Raw genomic sequence first — 19,378 nt, 5'->3', positions numbered from 1 at the left:
TTACTCGTCACACACGTTACGTTACACACTTTGTTACACACTTCATGTTACACACGTTGTGTAACACAATTTGTTCAACACTTCATTTTACACACCTTGTTACATACTTCACGTACACACGTTATGTTACACACTTTGTTACACACTTCACATTACACACATTATGTTACACACTTTGTTCAACACTTCATGTTATATACGTTATGTTACACACGTTGTGTAACACACTTTGTTCAACACTTCATGTTACACACGTTATGTTACACATTTTGTTACACATGTTATGTTACACACTTTGTTACACACTTCACGTTACACATGTTACGTTACGTGCGTTATGTTACACACGTTATATTACACACTTTGTTCAACACTTCATGTTATACACGTTATGTTACACACTTCATGTTACACACTATTACACCCTTCATGTTGTTTACGTTATGTTACACACTTCATATTACACACGTTATGTTACACACCTCTTTCAACACTTAATGTTACACACGCTATGTTACACACTTTGTTACACACTTCATGTTACACACTTTGTTAAACACGTCATGTTACACACGTTATGATAGACACTTTGTGTCACAGACTTCATGTAAAACACGTTTTGTTGCACATGTTATGTTACACAATTTGTTAAACACATGTTACACACGTTATGATACACACCTTATGTTACACACTTTGTTAAACACTTTATGCTACACACTTTGTCACACACTTCATGTTACAGATACGCACTTTTTATTTATCACCCTTTATGATACACAATTTATGATACAGTCTTTTTGACACACGTTATGTTACATATGTTGTGTTTCGCATGTTATGATACACAGATTATGTCACACAATTTGTCACACACTTCACGTTACACACGTGATACACATGTTATTTTACATACTTTATGTCACACACTTCATGTTAGTCACATTGTGATACACACGTTATGAGACACACATTATGTCACATACTTTATTTCACACAATTCATGTTATACACGTTATGATAGACACTTTATGTCACAATCTTCATGTTAAACACATTATGATACACACGTAATGTTACACACTTCATGCTACACACATTATGATACACACGTTATGTTGCACAATTTATGTCACATATGTTATGATACACATGTTATGTTACACACGTTATGTCACACACGCTATGTCACACACTTCATGTTACATGTAATGTGATACAAACAGTTCATGTTACACATGTGATACACACGTTTTGTTACAAACTATGTAACACACTTCATGTTACACATGTTACGCTACACACTCTATGTCACACACTTAATGTTACATGCGTTGTGATACAAACACTTCATGTTACACATGCCATGATGCACATGTTTTGTTGCAAACGTTATGTAACACACTTCATGTTACACACGTTACATTACACACTTTATGTCACATTTAATGTTACACACCTTGTGATGCATATGTTATGTTACACACTTTATGTCACACACTTCATGTTACACACGTGATACACATGTTATGATACGAACTATGTCACCTACTTCATGTTACACACATTATGATACACTCGTTATGTTACACTTTATTTCAGACGCTTCATGTTACACATGTTATGATATACAGATTATGTTACAAACTTTATGTAACACACTTCATGTTACACATGTTACGTTACACACTTTATGTCACACACTTCATGTTACACACGTGATGCACACACTATGTTACACACTTTATATCACACATTTCATGTTACACACGTGATGCACACGTTATGTTACACACTATGTCACTTACTTCATGTTACACACATGATACACACCTTATGTTACACACTTTATTTCAGACACTTAATATTACACTCGTGATACACACGTTATGTTACACACGTGTTACACACTTTATGTCACACACTTCATGTTACACACGATACACACGTTATGCTACACAGGGTGGAGGACAGAGTAAAACAACTTGCACTGAGCCTAGTCTATAAAATCCGCTACACCTCCTTGATACCGAAGTACATGTCAAATTACTTCCTTAACGTAAATGACCGCCATAACCACAACACCAGGGGGAGCTCCACAAACCACGTTAAACCCAGATTCCGATCTAACAAAGGTCTTAACTCATTCTCTTTCTATGCCACATCAATGTGGAATGCACTCCCAACAGGTATAAAAGTAAGTGCATCTCTATATTCCTTCAAAACCGCTCTAAAACAACACCTCCAGGCAACTTCAACACTTTACTAATACCCTCCTCCATTCACATCCCATCTCCCCGGATTATAAACAACTCAAATGTACTTCTAATGTATATACTTGTTCTTATGCTATCTGAACTCACTATGTTCTCTGCTGGCTGTACATATCCTACTAAATAAGACCTACACTGTTTCAATGTCCACATTTCTCTGTTGATGACTGAAGTACTGATATCAACCAAAGCTCCTCATCCCACCCCCCGGATTGTAAATAATGTAAATAATTCAATGTACATACTATGATGATTAACTTGTGTGATGACTGTATTATGTTGATAGTATATATTTGTACCATGAATTGATTAACGTGGACCCCGACTTAAACAAGTTGAAAAACTTATTGGGGTGTTACCATTTAGTGGTCAATTGTACGGAATATGTACTGAACTGTGCACTCTACTAATAAAAGTATCAATCAATCAAACACTTCATGATACACACGTTATTGGACCCACTTAATGTCACACACTTCATGTTACATACATTGTGATGCACACGTTATGTTACGCACTTTATGTCACACACTTCATGTTACAGATACACACTTTTTATTTATCACACTTTATGGTACACTATTTTTGACACACACGCTATGTTACACATGTTGTGTTACGCACGTTATGATACACACATTATGTTACACACTTCATGTTACACACGTGATATGCACGTTATGTCATACACTTTATGTCACACACTTCATGTTACACACCTCGTGATACACACTTTATGTTACACACTTTATGTCACACATGTTGTGATACACAAATTATGTTACACAATTCGTGTGACACACTTCATGTTACACACTTTTTATTTATCACCCTTTATGATACACACTTTATGACACACACGTTATGTTAGACACTGTCACACTAAGTGTTACACACGTGATACACATGTTATGTTACACACTTTGTCACTCAGTTCATGTTACACACGTTATGGTACACACTTTTGCTTTATCACCCTTTATGATGCACACTTTATGTTACACATGTTATGTTACACATGTTATGATACACACATTTCACTCATTATATTACACACTTTATTATATACACGTTATGATGCATACTTAATGATACACACATTATGACACACCCTTTAAGATACACACATGATACACTTTACGATACACACTTTATGACACACATTTTGTTACACACTTTATGATACACATGTTATGTTAAAGTCTTTATGATACACACGTCATGCTACACATTTTATGATACACACAATATGTTAGACACGTTATGACACACACTTTATGATACACCCTTTTTCTGTTATAGACTTAATGATACAGGGCTTCACGGTGGCAGAGGGGTTAGTGCGTCTGCCTCACAATACGAAGGTCCTGCAGTCCTGAGTTCAAATCCAGGCTCGGGATCTTTCTGTGTGGAGTTTGCATGTCCTCCCCGTGAATGCGTGGGTTCCCTCCGGGCACTCCGGCTTCCTCCCGCCTCCAAAGACATGCACCTGGGGATAGGTTGATTGGCAACACTAAATTGGCCCTAGTGTGTGAATGTGAGTGTGAATGTTGTCTGTCTATCTGTGTTGGCCCTGCGATGAGGTGGCGATTTGTCCAGGGTGTACCCCGCCTTCCACCCGATTGTAGCTGAGATAGGCGCCTTAAGTTACACACTTAAGGATACACACGTTATGTTACACACATTATGATACACACGTTATGTTACACACATTATGATACACACGTAATGATACAAACTTAGATTCAGTTTCCAAAAAAGACACTGCTCTAATGTAAAAAGAATAACAACAAAAGACGAAAGCTGAGTTTGCTGATACACACGTTATGTTACACGCGTTATGATACACACGTAGTTATAAACACGTCATGTTACACAGGTTATGTTACACATGTTATGTTACACACTTTATGATACACACTTTTTTGTTACATATTTTATGGTGCACATGTTATGTTACACACTATTATATACACGTTATGTTACATACGTTATGTTACACACATTATGTTAGACACGTTATGACACACTTTTTTATACACCCTTTTTCTGTTAAACACTTAATGATACACACGTTATGTTACATACATTATGATACACACGTTATGTTATACACATTATGATACACACGTAATGATACAAACTTAGATTCAGTGTCCAAAAAGACACTGTTTTAATGTAAAAAAATAACAACAAACGACAAATGCTGAGTTTGCTGATACACACGTTATGTTACACACGTTATGATACACACTTTTTATGTTACACACTTTATGGTGCGCACGTTATGTTGCACACATTATGATACCCACGTTATGTTACACGCGTTATGATACACACGTAATTATAAACACGCCATGTTACACATGTTATGATACACATGTTATGTTACACACTTTATGATACACACTTTTTGTTACACACTTTATGGTGCACATGTTATGTTACACACTTATATACACGTTATGTTACATACGTTATGTTAAACACATTATGATACACACAATATGTTGGACACGTTATGACACTTTGATACACCCTTTTTCTGTTACACCCTTTTTCTGTTACACACTTAATGATACACACGTTATGTTACACACATTATGATACACACGTTATGTTACACACATTATGATACACACGTAATGATACAAACTTAGATTCAGTGTCCAAAAAAGACACTGCTTTATTGTAAAAAAATAACGACAAACGACGAATGCTGAGTTTGCTGATACACACGTTATGTTACACACGTTATGATACACACTTTTTATGTTACACGCTTTATGGTGCACACGTTATGTTGCACACATTATGAGACCCACGTTATGTTACACGCGTTATGATAGACACGTAATTATAAACACGCCATGTTACACAGGTTATGATACACATGTTATGTTACACACTTTATGATACATACTTTTTTGTTACACACTTTATGGTGCACATGTTATGTTACACACTATGATATATGTGCACATGTTATGTTACATACGTTATGTTACACACATTATGATACACACAATATGTTAGACACGTTATGACACTTTTTGATACATCCTTTTTCTGTTACACACTTAAGGATACACACGTTATGTTACACACATTATGATACACACGTTATGTTACACACATTATGATACACACGTTATGTTACACACATTATGATACACACGTAATGATACAAACTTAGATTCAGTTTCCAAAAAAGACACTGCTCTAATGTAAAAAGAATAACAACAAACGACGAAAGCTGAGTTTGCTGATACACACGTTATGTTACACGCGTTATGATACACACGTAGTTATAAACACGTCATGTTACACAGGTTATGTTACACATGTTATGTTACACACTTTATAATACACACTTTTTTGTTACATATTTTATGGTGCACATGTTATGTTACACACTATTATATACACGTTATGTTACATACGTTATGTTACACACATTATGTTAGACACGTTATGACACACTTTTTTATACACCCTTTTTCTGTTACACACTTAATGATACACACGTTATGTTACATACATTATGATACACACTTTATGTTATACACATTATGATACACACGTAATGATACAAACTTAGATTCAGTGTCCAAAAAGACACTGTTTTAATGTAAAAAAATAACAACAAACGACAAATGCTGAGTTTGCTGATACACACGTTATGTTACACACGTTATGATACACACTTTTTATGTTACACACTTTATGGTGCGCACGTTATGTTGCACACATTATGATACCCACGTTATGTTACACGCGTTATGATACACACGTAATTATAAACACGCCATGTTACACATGTTATGATACACATGTTTTGTTACACACTTTATGATAAATACTTTTTTGTTACACACTTTATGGTGCACATGTTATGTTACACACTTTATTATATACATGTTATGTTACATACGTTATGTTACACCCATTATGATACACACAATATGTTAGACACGTTATGACACACTTTTTGATACACCCTTTTTCTGTTACACACTTAAGGATACACGTTATGTTACACACATTATGATACACACGTTATGTTACACACATTATGATACACACGTAATGATACAAACTTAGATTCAGTGTACAAAAAAGACACTGCTTTATTGTAAAAAAATAACGACAAACGACGAATGCTGAGTTTGCTGATACACACGTTATGTTACACATGTTATGATACACACGTTATGATACACACTTTTTATGTTACACGCTTTATGGTGCGCACGTTATGTTGCACACATGATACCCATGTTATGTTACACGCGCTATGATACACACGTAATTATAAACATGCCATGTTACACAGGTTATGATGCACATGTTATGTTACACGCTATGATACACACTTTTGTTACACACTTTACGGTGCACACATTATGTTACACACTTTTATATGCACGTTATGTTACATACGTTATGGTAAATACGTTATGGTACACGTAATTATACACACGTTATGTAACACAGGTTATGATGCACATGTTATGTTAAACACTTTATGACGCACACTTTGTTTGTTAGACACTTTATGGTGCACACGTTATGTTACACAATTTATTATATACACGTTATGTTACATACGTTATGATACACACTCTTTATGTTACACACTTTATGGTGCGCACGTTATGTTGCATACATTATGATACCCACGTTATGTTACATGCGTTATGATACACATGTAATTATAAACACGTCATATTACACAGGTTATGTTACACACTTTGTGATACATACTTTTTTGTTACACACTGTATGGTGCACACGTTATGTTACACTCTTTATTATATACACGTTATGTTACATACGTTATGGTACATACGTTATGGTACACACGTAATTATACACACGCTATGTTACACAGGTTATGATGCACATGTTTTGTTACACACTTTATGATGCACACTTTTTTGTTACACACTTTATGGTGCACACGTTATGTTACACACTTTATTATATACACGTTATGTTACATACGTTATGGTACACACGTTATGATACACACTTTTTATGTTACACGCTTTATGGTGCGCACGTTATGTTGCACACATGATACCCATGTTATGTTACACACGTTATGATACACACATACTTATAAACACGTCATGTTATACAGGTTATGATACACATGTTATGTTACACACTTTATGATACATACTTTTTGTTACACACTGTATGGTGCACACGTTATGTTACACACTTTATGATACATACTTTTTTGTTACACACTTTATGGTGCACACATTATGTTACACACTTTATTATATACACGTTATGTTACATACGTTATGGTACACACGTTGTGGTACACATGTAACAATACACACGTCATGTTACACAGTTTCCATGAAGATGAATGAAGAGTCAATCAGAAGACAGGATGTCAAATTGAGCATTTTAGTTATGATTTATTTTGTATATTTCTCTACTTGACTGCCAACTAAATCAGGAATCGTTTTCAGTGTAAATGTTCCCGCAATATTTGTATACTTACCGGTATTTTAAGTTAATTTAATACAAAACATTTTTACACGGAATATTCCTGCACTGATTTTTTTTCACACTGAATTTGTTTACACTGAATTTTTGTGCATTATTTTGTTTTTACGCTGAATTTTTTTGCACTGATTTTTTTTTACGCTGAATTTTAAAACGCTTCATTTAAATAAATAAAAACATTCTAATTTGAACAAACATATTTTGCATCATTTGAATAAAAGTGTCAGCATAAATTGATGTAAAAAAAAAAAATTCAGTTCCCAAAATGTAATTGCAAAAAATGTATTTACATGGATTCAAGGTCCAAAAAACACACACAAAAAAACAACAACATACGACAAATGCTGAGTTTGCGAGAATGGCAACGCAACATGAGACATCATTTTCTCTTTTCCCCTCAAAAGAGGAGAGACTTCATCAAAGTTGACAAAAATACGAAATGAAGGACGCTGGTCACGGGTCAGGCGGCGACATGACGGCGAGCGCTAATCCAAAAATGCAATGTTCCCAACACGCCGTGTGTCCTTTTGTGTTCGTCCCGCCTCAGTGCTGCCCCCCGGTGGGCCTCCTTTGTCACCACGCGGACTGTCTTCTACGCGCTAAAACCTTCTCAGTGGCATCGGGGATAAAGCAAATAGTCATTACGAGGATTACATTTGTCCCGACCTGGTCTTTTTATTTATTTTTACACAACTGCAATACACGCTCGGTACCACCAGGTGGCGCAGGGGAGTCCGAAGTTTATTTGGGACCCGAAAGTAGTTATTTTGTGGCGCCTGCTACAAATATGTTGGTCAAAACACGAAAAAACCCAAGTTGATAAAAGATGAGACATAACAAGACCAAGTTTGAATGTTAAAACTAATAACTAGAATAATTATAAAATAATAATAACAATAATAATGATGATAAAATAATAATATTAATAGTAATAATAATAGTAACAATAATAATGATGATAATGAAAATAAAAAATTAATAAAAATGAAAATGGTAATAGTTATAATAAAATAATAATAACAATAATAAAGATAATGATAATAATAAGTTTAATAACAATATTGTTTATAAAAATAACAATAACAATGATAATAATATTATCAATAATAATAATAACATTAATAATGGTAATAAGATAATAATAATACAATAACAATTATAATAAAATATTGATAACATTAATATGAATAATAACAATATAAATGATGATAAAATCCAACGGTAATAATAATCATATATAATTATTAACAATAATAGCAATAATGATGATAATAAAATAAAATATTAATAAGATAAATAAATAAATGAATAATAGTAATCCAATAATAATAATAACAATAATAGTGATAATAAAAAAATAAAAATACTATTAATAACAATATTATTATAATAATAATAAAACTAATAATGATAAGAAAATAATAATAACAATATTAATAATACTATTACTGCGATGAGGTGGCGACTTGTCCAGGGTGTACCCCGCCTTCCGCCCGATTGTAGCTGAGATAGGCGCCAGCACCCCCCGCGACCCCAAAAGGGAATAAGCGGTAGGAAATGGATGGATAATACTATTAATAATTATTATTATAATAATAAAAACAATAATAATGATAGTAAAATATTAATAGCATTAATAAAATATAATAATAACAAAATAAATCATAATCAAATAAAATAGTAATAATAACATCAACAATAAAATTATTTCAATAACAATAATAACTATAATAATGATGATAAAATAAAATAGTAATGGTAATATTAATAATTATAATAACAATAATAATGATAATAAAATAATATAAATAAATAAGTAAATAAATAAATAATAATAACATCCATCCATTTTCTACCGCTCATTCCCTTTGGGGTCTCGGGGGGCGCTGGTGCCTATCTCAGCTACAATCGAGCAGAAGGCGTTGTACACCCTGGACAAGTCGCCACCTCAAATAATAATAATAATAACAATTATAGTGATAATACAATAATAATAATTTTGATAATTGTTGCAAACTCGCATGGCTGCAATTGTAGTGACCCCAAGATGCAGGAACCAGGAGTGCTAAGATCAGGTAAGAGGATTTTAATACGATTAACAAGAGAGAAAGCAGTCTTGCACGTAAATGTTCACGAGCAAGAAAGCACTCCTCCAGCACTGAGGAGCGCGCGAGACAGGCATGAATACAAACATGCTGATTGGCATCTGCCAATCAAAAGCAGGTGAGGAAGCAGGGGAACAAATGGGAACAAAATACGAGCACTGATCGGAAATAAACGCCAAACAAGGAAGCACAAACAGGAAGTAAACAAGGTAGGAGTCAAACTTTCACATACTCCTAATATCCAAATATATGAATTACATATATGCATACACATATGTGCAATTACATATTAATTACATATATATATATATATCCACCATGCTTGACGGTAGGAATGGTGTTCCTGGGCTTGAAGGCCTCACCTTTTCTCTTTCAAACATATTGCTGGGTATTGTGGCCATTTTTGTTTTATCTGACCACTGAACTTTCCACCCGAAGGTCTTATTTTTGTCCATGTGACGTCACACCCCCTCTCATAATTTTAAATGCATATTCAGAAAGTTGTAAAAAAAAAAAAGTTGTTTTTTTATGCTCTACTAATAAAAAATGTATAATTAAAAATCCCTATTTTGCAGAAATTCATGTTTACAGCGCATGCAGAGCTGGACCAATCCCCACCCTTTCAATGCAGCTACTGCCCCCTTGTGGAGTTTAATCTTTCAAAAACCACAACAGTGGGTCGCCTACAGCCACAGCGGCCAATGCCAGATAGGTTAATAATAGCATTTCTCGCATTTATTCAAGGTAACTTTTGTTTTTGTCCTTGAAAATATCAGAATTTAGTGGGGGCTTCTTCCCGGGACAATGCAGCGGTGATTAAAAACACCGCGCCGTCGCCGGCATTACATCTCAAAAGGCCGGAATCGAACACCCGCACCAGCCGCCGGCGTACAAACGACACGCGTCGGCCGCTTCGATTTTACAGGCCTAAATAGAAATGAAAGGAGGCCATTAACGACGTCTCATCTCTGAGAACTAACAAAGGAAATCAATAGGGAAGTGTTTGGATGTGACCCCGGCGTGTGTGTGTGTGTGTGTGTCCAGGAGAGGTGATTAGACACATTGAAGAGGAAATCGATTTAGTTTTGCGCAAAAAAAAAAAAGTGGACAAAAAGGCTCAATGACAGGATGAATATTACTTGGAAGAATGTGTGGATAAAAAATAAAAAAACTAGGAGTGGGCAAATTAGTGCGTTAATTACGAGTTAACTCATTGATCTATTAACGCCGACAATTATTTTATCGCACATTTGCGTATGTTGTTTACATGCTTTTATTTTGTTAACGCCTTTTCTTAACAAGGTGGGGTGGAGGGGCTCTTGGTAAAGATGGAACATTTGGCAAAAATACCGGACAATTCTGCAAATTTCATGGCCGGCTTACAGCGTGGTCACTCCGGGATCACTTACGACCGCCAGACAATTCTGAATGTGGATAGATCGGGCCGTTTTGGACTGAATGACGCGTGCTTGCTAGACCGGCTAGCTAGCATGGGAATACTTTGCCAGCTACATGTGAAGCAGCGGAGTATTTGTGTTGTCTGTCTATTTATGAATAATGCAGACCAGGAGTGTTGGCTGAGTTCTTAACGTTTGCTTTCAGAGCGTGCATATCACAACATACAAGATGCCGTCATGGCGACACAACCTATACCGGGCTACCGCGCATTCTTGTCACTCCTGTTGCATGCTGGGTAGGGTAGTTCTTTTATTCCCTGGCGCATAACATCACAATATAGTACCATGTATATGATGCCTTCAGTTTATCAAAGCACCAAGCAAACAATCGGAAAATTCCCATCATATCAATTCCTAGATATGGTCATAATTATTTGAAGTGCACTACGCAGAATAAACACAACATTATTAATATTGCTACTACGGATAATTTGATCAAAAATACACTAAAACAGCCCACTACCTATAATATAGGTTTTTTAAACATAAGATCCCTGATAAAAAAAAAAATGTTTCTGCTGTTACCTCAGAAATTGCCTGTTCAGATGTTATGATTTTGGTACGTAGATTATATTTATTTTCCATAACAAACAGGATAACTTAAATACCCGGGCAGTGGCAATTAGCTTAAATGTTTGTATTTACATTTTTGGAGTTGATTTTCATAAAATATGCTATTTAACTGCTACTGTTTAACAAGGACTGATTTAAATTGTGTTTGCACAACAAATGTTTCGGCGCTTTTGTTCATGTGGGAGAATATTCCAATAAAGGTGCACTACACACTACTTTTGAATTCATTATTGGGCTTTGCGTATACAATGCAGTTAATCGCGATTAATCGGACAAATAGTGCGATTAACTTTGGTTAAAATGTTTAATCGTTGCCCAGCCCTTAAAAAAAAACACATGGTGGGCATTTCAAAGATCTTTCCCAATGTCGCTTAATATCATCTTCATTTCCCATGTTTTATCCCTCACTTTTATCACTTTTTTGGGCATTTTCAGTAGTGCCAGTCAAAGATCCTCTATATCACATGGGTGTCGAACTCTGGCCCGTAATTTCATTTGGCCCTTGGGGCAGTGTCAAATTAACATTAACCTTCGTCTTGTGTTAGGGTCGGCACCGACCCGTTTTAGTTTTTAAATGCATTGAAAACACCACATACATTTATTTTTTTGCATCAAAGCTTTTTGACTTCGTCAGGAACCTCTTTGTCAACCAAATAAAACATTTTAATTTTTTTCACTAAATTATAAAATGCTCTGGCAGAAATTATGCCGTTGGTGTTGTTAGGGTCGGTTTCGACCCGGTTATAAAAATAAGATGATAAAGCAATGATAAGAGCCAAAACTGAACACACTGACAGCCAGCTCCTCTCCCAATCATGTGAGCTTTAGTGGATTCTCATTTTACCTTGTTATCCTGTACAAAAACAAACAAAAGACGGACACTAAAAGTGTCACTTTTTGCCACTCTGATTTTGTTTTTTTATTAGTTTCGGTACTAGTAATCTATTTCTCTTGGTTTCATTTGCTTGATTGGTTGTTTGTTTGATGTTGGAGTTCTGTTGCTGAAAAAAATACTTTTTAGCCTTTTTCTTGAAGTAAATATATATGGGTCGAAATTGACCCGTAACACCATAGACGTTACTATAGTTAAAATTCTTAAAATGAAAAAAAATAAACAAAACACATTTATTTAAGAGATGTGTTCTAATACCCCTTAGTAATAGTTAGGTAACACAACAACCTTTTTTTATTTATATGATTCTCTTCAGGTTCGTTTTACCCTTTTTAAAAATTGAAATCGAGAGGTATACTGACAAAACAAGGCCCAATGGCCCGAACCAAAAATATTAAAACCAATATTTTCAAGGATAAGGAAGCCTAACAAGGTAACCAAGAGATGAGAAACAAATTGGATGATAGATAATTGTTTTTAGTGTATTTTACAGCTGATTTAAAACATGGGTCAAAACCGACCCGTTAACATAAGAGATGCTAACAGAAAGCTAACACAAGAGGAAGGTTAAAGCTGGCCCGCCGGAATTACATCCATCGCTAATACTCATACTTCCCAACCCTCCCAAATTTCCCGGGAGACTCCCGTTTTTTCAGTGCCCCCCTCGAAAATCTCCCGGGCAACCATTCTCCCGAATTTCTCCCGATTTCCACCAAGACCACAATATTGGGGGCGTGCCTTTAAAGGCACTGCCTTTAGCGTCCTCTACAACCGGTCATCACTTCCACAAGTGAATGCAAGGCATACTTTGTCAACAGCCATACAGGTCACACTGAGGGTGGCCGTATAAACAACTTTAACACAGTTACAAATATGCGCCACACTGTGAACCCACACCAAACAAGAAGGACAAAACACATTTCGGAAGAACATCCGCACCGTAACACAACATAAACAAATACCCAGAACCCCTTGCAGCACTAACTCTTCCGGGACGCTACAAAATACACCAACAAAACAACAATTTTATTTTCAAATGTATTAGCCTGTGGAAAAAGTTAATGTTGATATTTACCTCCGAAGGCTGCAAATAGAAAATAGGCATTCATTTTTTTATTTAGATTTTCTTTAATACGCCTGTATTTAAGACAGGTACAGTTTAAGTCAGGAAAAATCTGCAGTCTTCTCGCGCTTACTGCAAATCTATTAGAAAAAGATTGTCTATAAGACATGACCACTCGGCTATTTATAAAAAAAAAAAAAGAATCTTCCGCAAAATAAGAGTCAAAGATTGTACACAATCTGTCACAGTTACAGTTTAAGTCGGGAAAAATCTGCAGTTTTTTTTTTGTGCCTACTGTAAAAATTTTAGACAAAGATTGTCTATGAGACAGGAGCACTCTGCTATTTTTAAGAATTTACTGCAAAAATATTGGCCACAGATTGTCCATTAAAAGAGCGGCTCTCTGCTGTTGTTACTGCAAAACTATTAGACAAAGATTGTCTATAAGACAGGAGCACTCTGCTATTTTTTTAAATAATCCACTGCAAAACTATTAGACAAAGATTGTCTATAAGACAGCAGCACTCTGCTATTTTTTTAAATAAGCCACTGCAAAATAAGAGTCAAAGACTGTCTATAAGCCACATATATTTTAAAACAGGAGAAATCTGCAGTTTTTATGCACCAACTGCAAAAATATTAGTCAGAGTGTCTATAAGACAGGAGCCTTATGCTATTTTTTAAAGAATTTACTGCAAAACAAGAGTCAAAGATTGTATTTAAGACAGGTACAGTCTAAGTTGGGACAAATCTGCATTTTTTTTTGCGCCTATTCAAAAATATTAGACAAAGATTGTCTATGAGACAGGAGTCCTCTGCTATTTTTTTTAAAGGATCTACTGCAAATTAAGAGTCAAAGATTGTATTTAAGACAGGTAAAGTTTAAGTCAGGAGAAATGTGTAGGGTTTTTTTTGTGCCTATTGTAAAAATTTTAGACAAAGATTGTCTACGAGACAGGAGCACTTTGCTATTTTTAAGAATTTACTGCAAAAATATTGGCCACAGATTGTCTATAAAACAGCAGCTTTCTGTTGTTTTTAAACACCTACTGCAAAACTATTAGACAAAGATTGTCTATAAGACAGGAGCACTTTGCTATTTAAAAAAAGAATCTACTGCAAAATAAGAGTCAAAGATTGTCTATAAGACAGGTACAGTTTAAGTCAGGAGAAATCTGCAGGTTTTTTCCACCTACTGCAAAACTATTAGACAAAGATTGTCTATAAGACAGGAGCATTCTGCTATTTAAAAAAAAAAAAAGAATCTTCTGAAAAATAAGAGTCAAAGATTGTATTTAAGACAGGTAAAGTTTAAGTCGAGAGAAATCTTCAGGGTTTTTTTTGTGCCTACTGCAAACATTTTAGACAAAGATTGTCTATGGGACAGGAGTACTCTGCTATTTTTAAGAATTTACGGAAAAAATAACTGGCCAGAGATTGTCTATAAAGCAGCAGCTTTCTGCAAAACTATGTGACAAAGATTGTATACAAGACAGGAGCACTCTGTTATTTTTAAGCACCTACAGCAGAAATATCGGTCAAAGATTGTCTATAAGACAGGAGCACTCTGTTGTTTTTAAGCACCCACAGCAGAAATATCAATCAAAGATTGTCTATAGACAGGGAAGTGGACTGTTTTTAAGCACCCACAGCAAAAATACTGGTCAAAGATTGTCTATGCGACAGGAGCACTCTGTTACTTTTTAAGCACCCACAGCAGAAATATTGGTCAAAGATTGTGTATAAAACAGGCACATCGACTGTTTTTAAGCACCCAAAGAAAAAATATCGGTCAAAGATTGTCTATAAGACTGTTTTTAATGCCCCACAGTTAAAATATCAATCAAAGATTGTCTATAAGAATATTTTCAATGGCCTACAGTTAAAAACTTGGTCAGAGATTGTCTATACGACAGGAGTTAAGTTAAGATGTTGGGAAAAAAGCTGCAAGATGGATGACATCACACGAAATATTCCCTCCTTTACAGAAAAATCGATCAGGCTCCGCATAAAAAAAAATAAAAAAAATCTTTTATCTAAAAGACGAACTCTTGGCGTGTCAAAAGTGACGACAGGAAGTGGTTGTTATCCAAAAAAGAGCACAAGCGTCCCAATCAAGCTGATTGGTCAAATATCGATCTGGTCTTCATCAGTAAAAGCCAACAAAGAATGTTTATTTTGAGAAGATGTGACGTCACAAAAAAAATCCCCTTTCAGACGTGAATAGACTGTAATTATTCTATTCTGCAGCATCACTCTTTTTTTTCACTCTTTGGACAAACCCACTCCCACTTTTCTATTTGAAAGACCTAGCGCAAAAAAGAAAATTTGGTCAAAGATCCTCTATATGTGACAGGAGCGCCCTGCTGTTTTCAAGAAACTACTGTAAAATGTTAGTCAAAGATCCTCTGACTGACAGGAGCCTTCTGCTTTTTTTTTTGTTCACGGACCTATTGCAAAAGCATTGGTCAAAGATCTTGAATATATGACAGGAGCGCTCACTGCGCTCTGCTGTTTTTAAAGACCTGCTGCAAAAATGTTAGCCAAAGATCCTCAATAACAACGGAGCGGTCTGCTGTTTCTTAGGATCTACAATTACAGAGCTGATCGAAGATCCTCTATTAGAGGGTAGCTCTCTGCTGTTTTTAAGGACATGCTGCAAAAGCATTAGTCAAAGATCTTGAACATATGACAGGAGCGCTCATAGCGCTCGCCTGTTTGTTAGGATCTTCAATTACAGAGCTAATCAAAGATCCTCTATTAGAGGGTGGCTCTCTGCTGTTTTTAAGGACATGCTGCAAAAGCGTTGGTCAAAGATCCTCTATTAGGAAGTAGCGCTGTGCTGTTTTTAAGGCCATGCTACAAAAGCGTTGGTCGAAGATCCTCTATTAGAAAGTAGCGCTGTGCTGTTTTAAAGGATCTTCCGCAAAAGCATTGGTCAAAGATGTTTTAAAGGACCTTCTGGAAAATGTTAGTCAAAGATCCTCAATAATACAGGAGCAATCCGCTGTGTCTTAGGCTCTACATTTACAGAGCTAATCAAAGATCCTCTGTAAGAAAGTATCTTTCTGCTGTTTCTAAAGGACCTTCTTCAAAAATGTTAGCCAAAGATCCTCAATAATACAGAAGCGCTCTGCTGCTTCTTACGATCTACAATTACACAGCTAATCAAAGATCCTCTATTAGAAAGTAGCGCTCTGCCGTTTCAAGGGACCTTTTCCAAAAGCATTAGTCAAAGATCCTCTATTAGAAAGTAGCGATCTACTGTTTTAAAGGATCTTCTGCAAAAGCATTAGTCAAAGATCCTCTATTAGAAAGTAGCGCTCTGCCTTTTTAAGGGACCTTCTGCAAAAGCATTAGTCAAAGATCTTCTATTAGAAAGTATTCTGCAAAAGCATTGGTCAAAGACCCTCTATTAGAAACTGGCTCTCTGATGTTTTTAAGGACCTGCTGCAAAAGCACCAATCAAAAATCCTCTATTAGAAAGTAGCTCTCTGCTGTTTTTAAGGACCTTCTACAAAAGCACCAGTCAAAGATCCTCTATTAGAAAGTAGCTCTCTGCTTTTCTTAAGGACCTGCTGCAAAAGCGTTGGTCAAAGATCCTCTATTAGAAAATAGCTCTCTGCTTTTTTTAAGGACCTGCTGCAAAAGCAGCAGTCAAAGATCCTCCATTAGAAAGTAGCCCTATGCTGTTTTTAAGGGCCTTCTACAAAAGCACCAGTCAAAGATCCTCTATTAGAAAGTAGCTCTCTGCTTTTCTTAAGGACCTGCTGCAAAAGCGTTGGTCAAAGATCCTCTATTAGAAAATAGCTCTCTGCTTTTTTTAAGGACCTGCTGCAAAAGCAGCAGTCAAAGATCCTCCATTAGAAAGTAGCCCTATGCTGTTTTTAAGGACCTTCTACAAAAGCACCAGTCAAAGATCCTCTATTAGAAAGTAGCTCTCTGCTTTTCTTAAGGACCTGCTGCAAAAGCACTGGTCAAAGATCCTCTATTAGAAAGTAGCTCTCTGGTGTTTTTAATGGACCTGCTGCAAAAGCATTGGTCAAAGATCCTCTATTAGAAACTGGCTCTCTGATGTTTTTAATGGACCTGCTGCAAAAGCACCGGTCAAAGATCCTCTATTAGAAAGTAGCCCTCTGCTGTTTTTAAGGACCTTCTACAAAAGCACCAGTCAAAGATCCTCTATCAGAAAGTAGCCCTCTGTTGTTTTTAAGGACCTTCTGCAAAAGCACCAGTCAAAGATCCTCTATACGCGACCAGAGTTGAATTGACGTTGCAGAAGAGGCCGACTCTCGCTGCAAACGTTCTATGTTTTGCATTTATGATGATTCCTAAGGTTTGATGCCTGCATGTAAATCTGAGGTGTCGCTAATAACGTGCACCACGCCACAAAAAAAAAAAAAAAATAGCGCTCACGTTCAACCGCGCGTGAATAATCCGGCTTTCGTTGGCCGGAAGTCATTTTTTTTCCCGCTGACTGGTCCCGCCGAGAAGAAGCAGCAATAATTGAGAACACGTTTGATAAGAGCATTATTGGCAACTTCTGAGGAAGGTTTTTCTACATTCAAGACTTCACAAACACGCTGCGCTAACGAGGTGGCCGCTTTAACGAGGCCGCTTTTTTTTTGTTGGCGGCGGCCGCCACTTATCTGGTGTCCAGGCTGAGACCTTTCCTGCAGGCTGCGGCGCTAATGGCTTAATTAACTCTTACTTACTGCCTGATCGCTTCGTTTAGATCATTCATTAGCTGCACGGCCCCCTGGAGAAAACCCCCATGTGTTCCACTCACAAACTGTTTAAAGCAGTCAGTGTACAGCTTAGCCAATAATAATAATAAATTAAAGCTGCAAGCAGCGTTGGTCGGGTCCGCCTTTGGCCGCTGCCAAGCCCTGGTCTAAGTCAGACCTACATAGAGGTTTTTGTTTAATGTCTCTACGACATTCCTAACAGAAGTTACAAGCAGTTTTGTCTGGGTTTTTTCCTAGGAGGCGCTAGAGCGCAATTTTGGCTTTTGGGGTTTGGTTTTTTATTAGATGGCAATTTCTGCCAGTCCTGATGTGTATGTAAAATTTGGTGAGTTTTGAAGCATGTTAAGGGGGTGAAATTACAGATCGGCCTTTCTGGATGTTGTTGATAAATGGCTTTCGCTTGGCATAGTAGAGCTTTAACTTGCACTTTGAAGCATTTTAAGGGGGTCAAATTACAGCTCAAAGAGGCAAAAATTACGTTTTTTAGGAAAATTTGCGCAGGGGTTCTTTGAAGGCACGTAAAATCCAAACCGGAGCAGTAATCAAAACTTTTTTAGTATCTTTAAATCAGAAGGGTTCAATCTCTCTTCTGTGTGTGTTTGAAGCCGAAACGACAAACGCACTCAGAGGAGATAACGTTTGAAAAAAGGTGCCGGGTGTTTGATTTTGAAGGTGTATTTTTTAACTTCCTGTTGATTTTTGCTGCAGAATGTCATTTATTAAAATGTAGGTCTAAGT

At 36.1% G+C, this 19,378-nt stretch overlaps 1 protein-coding gene across 1 annotated transcript in view; it reads right to left on the bottom strand.

Annotated features, from left to right (window-relative positions):
• Window positions 1–19,378, bottom strand: part of LOC133546464 (kinesin-like protein KIF13B) — a 202,773-nt gene that overhangs the window by 9,321 nt on the left and 174,074 nt on the right. The gene's annotated exons all lie outside the window — the stretch shown is intronic.

Source organism: Nerophis ophidion, linkage group LG02 (assembly GCF_033978795.1).
Source record: "Nerophis ophidion isolate RoL-2023_Sa linkage group LG02, RoL_Noph_v1.0, whole genome shotgun sequence".
NCBI classification, from domain to species: Eukaryota; Metazoa; Chordata; class Actinopteri; order Syngnathiformes; family Syngnathidae; genus Nerophis; species Nerophis ophidion.
Note: the sequence above shows the minus strand (reverse complement) of the source record. Positions and strands in the feature narration are given on the sequence as shown.